Here is an 11,706-nt window from a genome sequence, read left to right on the forward strand (position 1 = left end):
AATCCACCAAATAGTAAAATCACAGTATTATGCATAACACCTTGTTCGATTGAGAGAGGTAAGAAAGGAGGAGAAATGTGAAAGAAAGGAAATAAGGTATTCGCTGATAAAAGCAACAGCAGGTCAAGTGATTCAAAGAAAGCCTAGTTTGAGCCTAAGCCTAACCTAACTAAATGAATATTCTAATTCAATAGATGAGTATCCTAAGTCAATCTATATCTTTACAGCACTCTCAAAATAAGCAGAAAGACTTGTGGTGACTTTGCCTGACGTGGGGAGGCTGAACAAGTCGGCTGACTTCTCTCTCTGGCCTGGGACAGACTGTTTCTCCACCAAACCCAGGGTTGTCATGGCGACGACAGGCAGCGTGTCTGCTCTTGGACGGGCAGGCGAGAGTTCGCAAAGGCCGGCTGGTTGTTGGTTCAATTGTCTTTAATGATCCTCTCGGTTAGAGGATATCATCCCGTTGAAAAAGGGGATCGCCTCTGGTAATGGCGATATTTGGTTCGATGAGAGAGAGAGACTTCTCTTTATCTTCCCTCTTAGAAAACTATGGTCTTGAACTGAAAAACCATCCTTAAGAGTCAGCGTGCATATTTGTGGGAAGACGGCCGGCTCAGTACAGCGGTCTGAAGCAGCGGTCCATTCCTCGATAGGGCCACGTGCTAATTGTAGGTTGACCACCTGCCCCTCTGTTGGGCAAATTAAATGAGACAATCACCTTTTGGTTTGGTGAAAGCTGCAATGGCCTTCAAGAGCATGCTGTCTCTTGAGGCCCAGAAATCAATGGACTACATATTGAGTCCAAAGGGGCTCTGCCTGTTCTAAAAAGTCCTTGTTGTTGCCCCCAAAGTTCTTTGTCGCCTGCCCAAATCTGTTAGAGAGCCGCCAGCCTCAGTTTTTACTTCCTCCTGTCAGGAGCAAGGGGCAGGGAACGCCCCTTGCAACATGGCCCTGCCTTTTATTGCAGTGATGTAAGGGTTTAGTTTCTAGAACTCAACTAAACTATGTAATTCTGGTACAAGTTTATTTTACTTCTTGACATCACTCTTGGTGTGAGAAAGACAAAATATAGATGGAAAAGAGAGAGGTAAATAGACAGATAACTAGATAGATAGATAGCTATAGACATTGGTCTTTGGTAGCCTACACCAGAGCCATAGCTGAGAGATTTATGATCGGCTTGTCACAGGGAAAGAGGGAAAGAGGTCTGTCTATTTCCTTTAAAACTTATCACATGCTTAAAACATCTCATCAAATGACTTCATGGCCATGACACTTTCATAATTACACATTATTCTGAATATTTTGAAATCAAACATGTGTGGTGTATCTTTATATTTAAAGGAGAATTTCGTTTTTTTTTAACCTGGACCCCTCTCCTGGCAATAATTATGATTTGGCCACTCACCCAGCGATCTCCGCTGCATTTCTGGCCGTCCTAACATTGTTTTGAGATCAATAGCGTCCAAGTAAATCGCCACATATCGTCATAATCTGATCCCTCAACATCCACCAGAGTGATATTTTCCCGCAGGCTGTTTCCTGGTCTCTCCCAGGGATCAAATTACCTCAAACGTGATCTCGGTCACCAAGTCTCGTCAAGTCTCGTCAAGTCCTGCGATACTTTCCTGCCAGCTGGCCACCTGGAATCACTGCTCCAGAGCTCAGAATTGCTCGCGCGTTTGGCCAGGATACAAACAGAAGACTAGCTCCCTGAAAGATTTTGTGAAATATGGCTGAATATACCCTGAGGCCAGATGTTGGAGGTCTGGATGTCCCTGGGGATGATGATCCATCGGGCCAAACACCACAGTGCCTGACTACTGATGAAGATTTTCCGTCGCTGATAAACAGGGCTGTCCTCGAGGCTTTTTTCCATGTCCCGAAAAAAAACTGGAAGACCCAGCCAAGACCCGCAGGACCAAACGGACAACTTTCCATTGTGTAAGTTCAAATTATCTATTTACAACCATGAGATTTATTTATCCTCTAATTTCTGATTGATCAATACATCGCCATTCTAAACTGTTTATTCTTGTATAGTCTTCTAATCAAGTTTGTCCTTTGTTCTCCTCTATCGATTCGCAGTAGCCTACAAATGATGTATTTACATGCATGATATTTATTTCTCCTCTAATTTCAGATTGATCTCTAAATCAACATTATAAACTGTTTATTCTGTTTGTCTCTTCTAATCAAGGTTTTACTTTATTCTTTTATCTTTTGTTTCTCCTAAAGGCAGTGCAGACTTGTTGCCTACCGCGTTGTGCTCGAGTTAGCACTGAAAGCACATCAGCTCGGTGTTCAGCTTGATGTTCCCTCAAACGTATCCTACAAGTGACTCAATAACTGCAATTTGGAATGGACTATGATTACAACCCACTATACACATCAGGATAACTGGATGCATCCCATTCAATCTGGATATTCCCAACTGATTGAGTTGTTTCTATTCTATTATACATCTAGCCTGACAGAGGAGTTCAAGTGTACTAAGGTTAGACTGGAAATGACTCTGACTCAGTCAAAGGATCCAGTGGTTAGGAGTGTAGCGCCCACAGTTAAAACAGGGAGGAAGTGGAACCCAAAGGAGGCAGTACAGCAAGCACAGTCAGCTCTTAGACACAGGGATATCATAGGTCAGGTGCAGAATGGGCGTGGAGGCTTAGGGTTGTGCATAGGGAAACCTGTGTGGAACAAGGCATCAGTAATAGAAAAGAGGAAGATGGTAGTTGAAGAAGTACATAGGCAAGAGGAGGCAGTAAGATGTACTAAGGCAGTGTCGCAGGCAAAGCAAGGACAGTGGGTGAACTGGGAGAGTGTAGAGAAGAGAAAGTTGAAGTGGAGAGAGTTGTGGAGCATGGAGGCCAGCAGAATTAGATTTATTCTAGGGGCTACTTATGATGTGCTGCCATCTCCCCAGAACTTAAATCAGTGGTTGGGCGAGGATGGTGCCTGCCCATTGTGTTCTAGTGTATGTACATTGAGGCATATACTGTCAGGGTGTAAGGTCAGTCTCTCCCAGGGGCGATACACCTGGCGTCACAACCAGGTGTTGAAATGTTTGGCAGCTGCAGTTGAGGAAAAGCGGCTAGAAGTAAATTCTCTAGTTGCTAGCAAAGAGACTAGACAGATCAAATTTGTACGTGAGGGAGAAAAGATTAGACCAATTAAGGTCAGGCACAAGTTAGGGCAGCTAAGTGTAGGTGGAGCCTGGGAAATGAGGGTTGACTTGAATGAACAGCTAGTCATCCCAGCATATATAGTTAGCACCCGGCTACGTCCGGACTTGTTACTGTGGTCTGAGGTAGAGAAGAAAGTTTATTTTATCGAACTCACAGTCCCGTGGGAAGATCGAGTTGAGGAGGCTTATGAGCGCAAGAAAGCTAGGTATGCTGAAATGGCAGCAGAGGCAGAGCAGCGAGGTTGGAGGGCTCGAGTGCGGCCTGTAGAGGTGGGCTGCCGTGGTTTTGTGGCAAAGTCCGTTATTGCCTTACTAACTGAGTTGGGCATTCGGGGACGGAGCCTGAAGCTTGCGGTTAGCAACATGTCTCAGGCAGCAGAACGAGCAAGTGAATGGCTGTGGATAAGGAGGAAACATGCTAGCTGGGGAGCTCGCTAAGGTCAGATTGATTGTTGTTGGTCATGATTAACGGTCCGCATCAACAGGGCTGAATCATTGACGGTGGTGGTGTAGTTAGGGATTGTTTGTTGTTGGTCATGATTAAGGGTCCGCATCAACAGGGCTGAATCATTGACAGTGGTGGTGTAGTTAGGGATTGTTTGTTGTTGGTCATGATTAACGGTCCGCATCAACAGGGCTGAATCATTGACAGTGGTGGTGTAGTTAGGGATTGTTTGTTTGTTGTTGGTCATGGTTAACGGTCCGCATCAACAGGGCTGAATCATTGACAGTGGTGGTGTAGTCAGGAATGTCATACCGAACCGACCTGAATAGCTAGGCTTAGATAGTGAGGTAATATGCAGTTGTGCGGTGGTAGCATGGAGGGGGGTGTTTCCAGGATGCTGGATTACACCGTTAAGCCTTCTTGAGGTGTCGTGGGCCTAACTTAACGAAACGTCGGTGAAGGAAGGTGCCCACTTGAAAACCCCAATGACATGCTTCATACTGCTGTTGGCTAGGGTAGGTAACTGGTGATTTGTGTCTTGTTTATTAGTTTGTTAGCCTGTTAGCTTGTTTTATTCTGGATTGGGCTTCTAAATGTGTTTTTCCTCGGATTTTGGCACAAGGGATAGTAACATCTTGTCCTGTGTATTAATTAATGGCTAGAATTCTAAAATCAGATAAGGCAAACTGTGACAAAGTGGGCATGGCTGCACTGCATTTGTCACTAGTAAACATATTTCTTTAAACATACCTTATTTCTGTAATCACATTTTAGCCCATTAGTATATCTACATATTTTCTTAAGTTTATCTTCTGTTTGTGTTTAGTATTACATTTGGTGATATTTCCAACCTTCATATCTTGAGTTAACATTTCAATCATATACCCTCCGTTTCATACAATAACCACAACAGTCGGACAGTGTTGCAAAGTCATTTCCCTTTATTGTTGGTTTGTTTACAGTAGTAGAATTGTATGTTAACATTTCTTTGTTCTCTTAGATGCTCACTTACCTGTCGCGGGAAACTACTGCATGGGAGGGGGCCGCCCGGCAGTCGGCGCCTAGATATAGGCCCTGTGATGTCATCAATGTGCCAGGGCATAATTCATTACGGAGGGGGGTTGTTCTCTCTTGATATTGTAATGTTGTTGTCTTTTCGGGGATGGCTGCTAGCTACTGTAGCCTGTGTATTAAGATGCCTTCAGGTGCTGTGGGAAAGTTGGCTTTCTGTCCTGTGTGGTGTTATGGTTAAATCTAAACATATTAGTATCATGTCTCACCCCTGTAGTGAGGTTGGTGTGTGCCAGGAGATGTGTCCATGTAATTGATGGCTGTATATAACCAGTTGAGCTGAGGCAGCTCGGGAGGAAGGTCCAACAGAGGGCAGATGCCCGTGCACTTATTATTTTCATTTGCTATGAGTTGAGTTATCCTTTGTTCTGTAAATGTAAAGTATTTTCTTTATTTTTTTGTTATTTTCTTTGTACATTTTTGGGAAGCACTGTAAATAAATGTTCACCTGTGGGACCTGCAACGTGCACCCTGACTCCGCCTCCTACTTCAAAGGCCCTCTGGCTACAACTATCCCACACAGTTACATGTGTTAACATTTCAAGGCAGAAAATAGGAAAGATATTCCCATGACAATCCTTCAGTCATCCTGTGTAACTGTACAACTGTACTATATTCGTCAGGGCTACAGATATCTTGCAAACTACATAGGCTATCCTGTATATCAATGTTATGATGTATTTACTAGCCATACATTTCAAGGATTGTAACAGAACTGTAAAATGTCAATATTCACCCATATAAACAAATGTTTCATGCACAAAGTTCGTTTATGTGTCTTTCTTTAGAGGGGAAAAATTTAACATACAATAGTCAAAAAAGAACCAGGTATCCATCCATTGTATTCTTTTGGACATATATCTAAATCGATCCACAAACAATTAGATATCTAACAAGGCAGAAAATAGGAAAGATATTCCCATGACAATCCTTCAGTCATCCTGTGTAACTGTACATTTGGTTTGAGCGAATGGAAACTTGTTTGCAAACTACATGTATCCTGTATATCAATGTTATGATGTTGTTACTAAACATACATTTCCAGGATTGTAACATAACTGTAAAATAGCAATATTCATCCATAGAAATAAATGTTACTTGCTCAAAGTTAACTTGCTCAAAGTTATTTGATGTGTATTTATTTTGAGAAAAAAAAATTAACATTCAAGAGTCATAAAAAAGCAGGTATCCATCCATAGTATTATTTTGGACAAATATATCTATATCTATCCCCAAACAATTAGATATCTAACAAGGCAGAAAATAGGGAAGATATTCCCATGATAATCCTTCAGTCATCCTGTGTAACTGTACATTTGTTTTGAGCTAATGCAAACTTGCTTGCAAACGACATGTATCCTGTATATCAATGTTATGTTGTCACTAACCATACATTTCCAGGATTGTAACATAACTGTAAAATAGCAATATTCATCCAATGAAAGAAATGTTACTTGCTCAAAGTTCGTTGATGTGTATTTATTTTGAGAAAAAAAAATACTGTTCTCCTCCCATCGATGGACACCACAGATGTGATGCTGCAGCGAGGTCCAGCGACGAAGACATTCCTACAGAAATAAGAAGGGACACATTTATAGTTGAATAAGTTATTGGGGGGGAAAAAACCTATGTTCAGTTGTTGTATGTGACATTAGGAAAATAGGTTGACGCGTCCATGTTTTCCTTCTCCAGTTCAAACTTATTCCTTGAGACTAGTGCAGATAAGTTACACAATAGTATAGCATCTGCAATGCTTGAGAGTATTATTATATTAGTCTTTCCTGCTTGTGTTGATTAATCCAAAATGCAACACTCCGTGTGTACACACAAACACACACACACACACACACACACACACACACACACACTCTCTTGATAGGCTATATGTGTCTTTGTGCGACTCCCCTCCTCCTGCTGAACATAAGGGGGTTCACCTACTTTGTCCTGTTGAATAACAAATACATACTCTGCAATTGTAGGCCTCTTACTATTATTCTATATATATATAGATCTAGAAATATATAGATTATGTACATCGATATATAGAGATAAATTGAGATATATAGATAGGCTATAGGCTATATATACACATATATACACAGGCAAACACACGCACGCACAAACGAACAAGCACACACACAAAGTAGGCTACTGTTTGGAACATGTACTAGGATCGATACATACCTCCATTGTGTCCGGGACATACTCCACTCTTGGTACAGCATTCCTCTTCAAAGTAGTATGCGTTCTTTCCTTGGTGGGGTCTCGAGCCCAGAATTGCCCACGGTAATCCTCAAGAGTAAAATGTGCACTGCAGACGCGGAGGTCGGCTTTTTTCAGCTCTGCGTGCGTTGTGTTTGGGTCCCTCTGGATGACGACTAACCATAATTTCACGATGTCCATAATTTGTAATGGAACTCTGTGGAAGCTGAGCTTTGTCCACCTGGTCATCTTGTTGGTGCAATTGGGATATGCACAAAATCGAACCATGTTGTAAGATTTCTACAACTATTTGCAAAAAAACGTGCTGAGCTAGTCTTCTGTGTGGGCCAGCTGGCAGGAAAGTATCGCGGGACTTGGTGAGACTTGAGGAGACTTGGTGACCGAGATCACGTTTGAGGTAATTTGATCCCTGGGAGACTCCAGAAAACAGCCTGCGGCGAAATATCACTCTGGTGGATGTTGAGGGATCAGATTATGACGATATGTGGCGAAAACGGGAATAAAAATAGCTATTTAGATGCAGGAAAGACAGGCTCCCACTTGGCCCCAACTCAGCTCCATTTTACGACTGACTTGGACGCTATTGATCTCAAAACAACGCTAGGACGGCCAGAAACGCCGCAGAGATCGCTGGGTGAGTGGCCAAATCATAATTATTGCCAGGAGAGGGGTCCAGGTTAAAACTAGAACGACCACAACGCGGACTTATGCCTCCGCATTAGTTCATTCTGGAGTCCAAATCGCCATTTGAGGCAAATTGGAAGAGATTCCGTCAAGGCGCTCCTGTGATGTTGCGTTACAGAGCTTGGAAATTGGGTGTGTGAGAGGTCACAGTGAGCTTGAACTTTGACCACCAAAATGTAATCAGTTCATCCTTGAGTCCAAGTCGATGTTTGAGACAAGTTTGATTAAATTCCGTCAAGGCATTCCTGAGATATCGCGTTAACAAGCTTGAAAATGGCGTTTGAGAGCTCACCTTGACCTTTGACCACCAAAATCTAATAAGTTCATCCTTGAGTCCAAGTCGATGTTTGAGACAAGTTTGATTAAATTCCGTCAAGGCATTCCTGAGATATCACGTTAACAAGCTTGAAATGTGGCAACATTTACAAAGGAAACTGGAGGAACTGCGCATGCGTCGATGTTGTGTTTGCCCGCCAGAAGCTCCGTTGCACTTTAACATTTTATCCAGTTTTAAGCTATAATTGTGCGTGTACCTTTTAGCTATTTTTTTTGTGTATTATCAGAGTTTCACACCCGGCCTAACGTTTTGTGATCGAACACCTGGATTGCATTATTCTGGACCTAAACAATCCTCTGCCTGGAGCTGCATCAGTGACTCAGCCCAGCTAGCTTCGGAAGCTAAGCTAACCCGTAGCTGGATGAGAGAGCTCAGCCCTTCACGGGCATTTTCACATTAGTTGGAACTTGCTTTTGTTTGCAGTGTGTGTGGGGAACTCTCTGTTACAGAGCCCCGACCGGCCAGACTTTTCTAATCATCAAACAATAACCTGAGCTAAAGCTAGACTAAGCTAAGCTAGGCGAGTAGCCGAGAGGGCTAGCAGCACCTGGATACTCCCACTGGCCTGGTGGTTTGCCTGTAACCTAAATAGGCTAGTGGTGAGATTTATTCTATCTCTCTGTGTACAATCATGCCATATCATCATCATGTATGAACTGTAGTCTTACCATGATTTAACTGGTCAAAGATGTCTCCCGGTTGCAAGTGGAAATCACAGTGAATAATCGATCCATCAGGAAACTCACATCCACTCACTGTCCAACGATGTTGACAGTTTGGGCATCGGAGATGACACCACTGTTCCGTGGCTTAGAGAATCCCTCCACACCAGCAATGTTTCTCATGGGGAGGATCTGTGGCGTAGGCTTGGTACCAAACCCAAGCAGCCAGTCTGCTCAACCCCCTCCACTGCAGCTGCTGCTGCTACCTGGGTCCCAGCTAGCCGTTGCCGTGATCGATCCCGAGGATATCCTAGCCTCCAGCCCCCCTCATGGTCTCTTGAGCTTGATAATAGATTCAAACTCCTGGAGGATGAGATTGAAAACCCGCCTGATCCCCTGTACTCCTCAGTACTTCCTCCGCTGAACGTGCCTCCCAGCCCGGGGGCGCCATTCAACATACGGAGCAGCGCCCAGTTTCCACCGCTGTCCGGGCCTTCGTCTCCGTCGTCTCCTCCGATGTCGTCTGCAGTACCTGCTCGCCCTGCTTGGTCCCTGTCCGGCAGCGTCCAGCTTCCACCGCTGTCCGGGTCTTCGCCTCCCTCGTCTCCTCCGATGTACGCCGACTCGCCTGCAGTACCTGCTCGTCCTGCTTGGTCCCTGTCCGGCAGCGCCCAGCTTCCACCGCTGTCCGGGTCTTCGCTTCCTTCGTCTCCTCCGATGTACGCCCGTTCGTCTGCAGTACCTGCTCGTCCTGCTCGGTCCCGATGCGGCACCCGACTCCGGCTGCTGAAGGAGGCCGCCTCCAATCGCCCTGAGCAGACCAATGGGAATATCCCAGCTCGCCCCCTCTCTTCTCCCGCTGTGGGTTCTGGTGCTGGTCCTCTCTCTCCGCCTGGCCCTGGTCCCCCTGGTCTTACGGGGATGTCACCGAACCCGCCTTGCTCGAGTGAAGTGGCCGCTATCGTTGGTTTGATCACTAATGTCGCACATTTTACACCGGCCCTGGGGGGAGCTCGTGCCCCCCCCCCCTCTCACAGCCACTTCCTCCGCTATTACAAGTAATATCTCCTTCAATGTCCGCACCCCCTCCATCCACTCTTATTATTGACGATTCAATTGTAAGGGGTTTTAAAAAGAAGTCTGTGGCCACGTTCTGTTTTCCAGGGGCCAAGGTAACAGATTTCATGTCAGAAATCCCCAGCATCCTGGCTGACCACGCACTAGTCCAAGACGTTGTCATTCATGTTGGCTGCAACAACATCCCAAAAAGGGCATCCGAAAAGCTTAGAAGGGATCACACAGCTCTCCTGGACTTTCTCTCGGTCCACAATAAACGTGTGTTTGTTTCTGGCCCGCTCCCCCCTCGTAATCGCGGGGTGGAACGATTTAGCCGCACATTGGGTTTTCACACCTGGCTCGAATCAACTTGTGCAACTCGCAACATAGTTTTTATCGATAATTTTAACCTTTTCTGGAATCTGCTTTCTTCCGGCCTGATGGCATTCACCCCAATGCCTTGGGCTCACGCATTTTAACTGATAATTTGTTTTATAAGATCCACACCAGCCGAACATGACTAGCCACCTCCATGCGTCCACTTCCAGTCATTCCTGTCCCACACCTTAAAAACTCCCTCTCCACCAAGGATCACGTTAGTTCCCCCCCCCCCCCCCCCCCCCCCCCCCCCCCCGCTATCGTCAACTCCAGCCGCCTCCCCCACTGCATTGCAGACAACAACTTTGTCAGTCAGACTCACTGGAGACATTGAACTGGATCCTGGACGTTTGGTATCCAACACACAGACTCTATCATCTCTTCAGTCTTGTTATAGGATTCAACTATATGGCAATATTCTACCAAATGTTTTTAGCAATCCAAACTATCTCTTGGCCCACCCCCCACTGATAAGGCTTCCTCCTGCAGCAAATATTAATTATGACCCGTCTTATTTTCTTTATCCAAATCATTATAATACATATAAAATAGATCAATCTGATATCTTACCTATTAGCGATCAGCCCATTAATCTGTCGGGGGTCACGGACCCCACTCACTCCCACAGGAATCCAACTTCTGGACAGACAATAAGGCAGACAAAAATCTGTGGCAATAAACCAAAGCATCCCAAAATAAACACTCCAACGAGCCCGCTTCAAATGTCCAAAACAAAGGGCATTAAGTTATGCCACCTAAATGTTTGCAGTCTTTTGTCCAAGCTTGACCAAATAAAACTAATATTAACACAGGCTAATATCGATTTACTTGCTCTATCTGAGACATGGTTATCATCCCTTGTCCCTGATAATTTTCTAAGCATTGACAATTTCAACCTTTTTCGACTCGACAGAGCTGATGGGAAAAAAAGGAGGGGGTGTTGCGATGTATATTAATAATAAATACCCCTCTACTAATTTAAATTTCCAAACCCAGGCAGACTCTGAGACTTTGGCTGTTAAATTACATCTCTCAGCCGAACATGTACTTGGCATTATCGCCACGTACAAACCGCCAAATCAAAATCCCTCACAATATATTACATCATTAAAAACAGGCCTGAAGGACATCTCGATTAAGGAATTGGTAATTCTTGGTGACCTGAATATGAGCTGGTCAGACGCAACTGTAAGCAAACCTTTAAAAGATATGGCTCTACATTATGGATTCGAACAATTATTTTACAACCAACTAGAATCTGTGACACCTGCAGCTCAATTCTAGATCTAATCTTTACAAACAAACCAGAAAAATATAAGTTACACGGTGTCTTAAAACTAGCAATCTCCGATCATTATTTAACATTTGCGATCAGGAAAATAAAGAAAGAAAAAAATTGTCACAAACTAGTATACTCAGAGAGAATTCCTAAATCAAAAATCCAGAGTTATGAAAATGAACTTAAAAATACAACATGGACAATTGAGCTAGCGAGTAAGGTAACACTTTATAATAACGTTCAGTAGTAAATAATTTATAAGCTATTAATTAATGATGAACTAATGATGAACTAATCATTTACAAAACATTTGTAAATTATTAATAAGTGCTATGTAAACATATTAAAAACGTGTTGTAAGTCATCTATAAACTTTTAGTAAAT

Source organism: Poromitra crassiceps (assembly GCF_964638095.1).
Source record: "Poromitra crassiceps genome assembly, contig: HAP1_SCAFFOLD_69, whole genome shotgun sequence".
NCBI classification, from domain to species: Eukaryota; Metazoa; Chordata; class Actinopteri; order Beryciformes; family Melamphaidae; genus Poromitra; species Poromitra crassiceps.